This window comes from Rousettus aegyptiacus, unplaced genomic scaffold (genome assembly GCF_014176215.1).
Source record: "Rousettus aegyptiacus isolate mRouAeg1 unplaced genomic scaffold, mRouAeg1.p scaffold_m13_p_10, whole genome shotgun sequence".
Classification (NCBI taxonomy): Eukaryota; Metazoa; Chordata; class Mammalia; order Chiroptera; family Pteropodidae; genus Rousettus; species Rousettus aegyptiacus.
The window spans coordinates 81,288,772-81,292,748 of record NW_023416285.1 but is presented as its reverse complement, the minus strand read 5'-3'; the positions used below and the strand labels follow the sequence as shown (position 1 = coordinate 81,292,748).

General features: G+C 33.1%; 1 pseudogene; it reads right to left on the bottom strand.

The window, feature by feature from the left end:
• Nucleotides 1–2,454: 2,454 nt before the first annotated feature.
• LOC118608772 lies at nt 2,455–2,572 on the bottom strand (annotated as a pseudogene).
• Between the last annotated feature and the right edge of the window lie 1,405 nt (nt 2,573–3,977).

The following is a 3,977-nucleotide window of genomic DNA, read 5'->3' as shown; positions in this document are numbered from 1 at the left end:
TGAGTTGCTTCTATTTTTTGGCTATTGTGGCTAATATAGGTGTACAAATATTGATTTCAGTCCCTGCTTTTTTTCGGATGTACAACCAGAAGTGGAGTGCTGGATCATATAGTAATTATATTTTTTATTTTTTTATTTTTTGAGGAATCTCCATACCATTCTCTATAGTAGCTGCACCATTTTACATCCCTACCAACAATGTGCAAAGGATTTCAGTTTCTTGAGATCTTCATCAACAGTTATTTTTTTTAAATAATAGTCATCCTAGTGGGTGTGAAATGGTATCACACTGTAATTTTGATTTGCATTTTCTTAATGATTAGTGATGTTGAGCACATTTTCATATGCTTATTGACTATTTGTATATCTTCTTTGGGGAAATGTCTATACAAGTCTTTGTCTATTTTTTTAATCAGTTTTTATAGTTGTTGTTGTTGAGTTGTAGGGAGTTCTTTATATATTTTGGATATTAATACCTTATCATAAAAATGATCTTACATAGCATTTTAAGGGAACATTAAATCCACAGTAATGGCTGAGTAGCAGTATTGAGGATGAATACAAGCTTTATATAAATGAATGAAACATAATGATAAACATATTTCATTAGGGGAAGGAAGTTGGAGGCTAGAACCGCACCCCACATCCAAATGTCAAAGTAAAGGGGTTCAATCTATCACCTTTAGGAAGAGTTCTCCTTTTTTTATCCCCCTTAATGTGAAGGTATAAAGTTACCTCAAGTTTTGCCCTATTTTTCTCAGACCTCAACAACCACATCAAAGACACAGCCCAGACAGATGAATAATTTTTTAGAGTAGCATTTCTCAGACTTTGCTCACTTAATTTTTGCCATATTTATGTAATATGTAATGTTTTTCTAATACCTTTTCTTAAATTAACTCAATTTTAAAATTGACTATATCTTAAAAGGAAACATTATAGTGGAAAACCAGAACCAGTTGCCTTTCCAGCCACGGCAGATTACAGACATCAGTTACTCCTTTGTCATCTAGGACGACCCTTGCTGGTGGCCCAAGATAAGCATACTCTCTAACAGGGAGCCCAGTTACATCTGCCAGCATGCAAGGGCGGGGCTATTTATTGGACAGAGGGTGCCTGCTATTCAATGGACACTTTGTACTTGTGCACACATTTGTGCCCATCGAGCAGAAATAGGCTGATAGTGGCATAGTACCATCTCAATTGGTTTTCTATACTATGCTTCAGGAAGCACTGCTCTAGCGTAGAGATTTTATTCTTGAGATTTTTATCCTTGAGGGAAAAAGCCCCAGGGTGTGCTCTGTTTATGTGTGGAAAATGGAAAAGGGAATAGAGGCCCAATTGACTCAGCTGTCAGTTGTCTGAAGTTAATTCTTTAATTTGGTAGTTTTCAAAGTTTGTGGTCTCAGGATCACTTTACATCCTTAAAAATTATTGAAGACTCCAAAGAGTTTTTGTTTATGTGGATTTTTATCTATTGATAGTTACTATATTAGAAATTAAAAGAAAAAATTTTAAAATATTTATTAATTCATTTAAAATAAACTACATGTTAACATAAATATTTTTATGAAAAATAACTATGTCTTTCAAAAGAGTGTTTTTGTTTACATTTTTGGAAACCTCTTTCCTATCTGGCTTAATGGAATTTAGCTGTAATCTCATATCTACTTCCGTATTCAGTCTTTTGCAACATCACACATCATGTAGCTTCACGAAAATGGCACTGTACATTTATCAAAGTGAAAAAGTCAAGTAGTTTTATTATTATGAAAAGTTGACTTCATAGACCTTCTGAAAGTGTTTGGACCATTCCCAGATTATAACTGAAAACTCTGCTTTAATTCATTTAGAGGTAGCATGATGTAATGGCTTAGAAAGTGGATTCAAGAGCCAAACTGCCCAGATCTGCTCCTTTTATTATGTGACTTTGACCAACAAATTTAATTACTTTGTGCCCTTGTTTTCTTATCTGTAATATGAAGATAATAGTGAGATCAACATAAGGGTATATAATCATGAAATTAATAAAATGGACCTTAAAAGAGAGCTACATGCAGGTACTCAGTCTAGTCTTGAATTGAAAGTTCATTTTACTTTTATTTGTATTTCTTAGTTTATATGTGAAGTTCAACATTTTTGCTGTTTATAAGCCATTTGTATTTCTTCTTCTGATTCATCTATTATTTTATATACTTTTTTACTAGCCTTTTTACTGATTTTAGGAGCCCTTTGTATAGCATATATATAAACTTGATTCTTTTATACATTGCACTTATTTTCTCCGAATCCATTATTTAGTTTCTAACTTTATTTGTGGTACATTTTTCACCATGAAGAAGTTCTGTGTTCTGTTTTGTTTTGTTTTAGGCGCGGCAACCCTTGGTTGACCTCACAGATTACAAGGACCTTGTCAGTTTACAATCCCTTATTTTTTATTTTATTTATTTTTTACACCTAGAGTGCCTGGTCTTCCTAGGTGGTCTCCCATCCAAGTACTAACCAGGCCCAACCCTGCTTACTTCCGAGATCAGATGGGATCGGGCTTGTTCAGGGTGGTATGGCCATAGACTAGAAGTTTAAAGTGTGTATATGTCAAATCTATCCATCATTTCTCCATGGCTTCTGGGTTTCATGTCTTGTTACTCCTAGATCAAAACTATTCTATGTTTTATTTTGGTAGTTTATTCTTTAATTTTTAATATATAGAGATATAATAAACTAAGAGTTTATCATTGGAGTATAATGTGAAGAGGGGATCTAATTTTCTTTTTTTCAAAATTAATAGCCAATTGCTCCAATATCATTTTTGAATATTCCATCAATTTGCTACTGATTTATAACGTCTCCTTTATAACACACTGATATGTTGTAACCACGTGGAGCTATTGTTGGACTCTATTGCATTCTACATAGTATTTATCTCTTCCAATATCCAAAGCATATTTTAAATTACTTTAGCTTTATAGTAAATTTTAATGTATGATATGAAAAGCTCTCCTTTATTCTTTACTCATAATTTTGAATTTTTCATAAATTAATTTCTCAAAAACTCATCAAATACAATCCTCACTTCCCCAAAGCCATGATTGTGACTAAACTTGAATTACATTTATATATTGATTTGGACGCACCATCCTCCTTTATAATATTAATTTATCCCATTCGGAAAATTAAATGGCTTTCAATTTAGTCAAATTTTTTTATGTCTTTCAGTAAATTCTTAAGATATTCTTAATATAAGTCTTTTAATCCTATTCCTGGGTGTAAAATAGGATATTCTTATATCAACACTATATATGTTCATATGAATTTTTCTAGGTTTTCAATTTGTAATCTCAACTTTGACTTCTGCTGTGATCCAATAAGCATGTAGTATAGTATGTTGATGACAGAAGCATCCAAACCTGTAGAAAATTTTTATAATAGTTTATTTGAGCCAAAATGCCAGGAGGCAAGATCTTACATGTTCCAGAGAATGAGTTTCACAGCTTCTTTTATGCTTTTGGAATTAGGAGGGAATGTAAGGAAGATTATGTGATTGTGAGAAAAAGCAAGGTACAGGATAATTATGTGCTCCCTTGAGGGTGGTTATGCCTTCAAGGGGTCTGGAAAAGGAAGATTACCCCTGGAATTTCAAAGGTTTCTTAACCTAGATGCATAAGAACAATGGATAGGGCTTGCTTAAAAACCTGTGCTAAAGAAATTATAGGCCCGGGGCATGACTACCCACTAAGACCTGCCCAGTTAGGATTTTATGATCAGATAACACTGTATGTACACTGATCTGGTACATACCTTTTTCATCCACAAGTGTTTTAAAAACTAGCTAGTCATTTTTTTGTGTTTTGTTTGTTTGTTTTTTTGATCCACTTTGTTTTGGTCATTCATTCACCAAATCCTTATTGAGGATCAACTGTGAGCCACACACATGGGATAGATCAGTGAGCAAAAGAAACAAAAAATCCTAGCTTTAC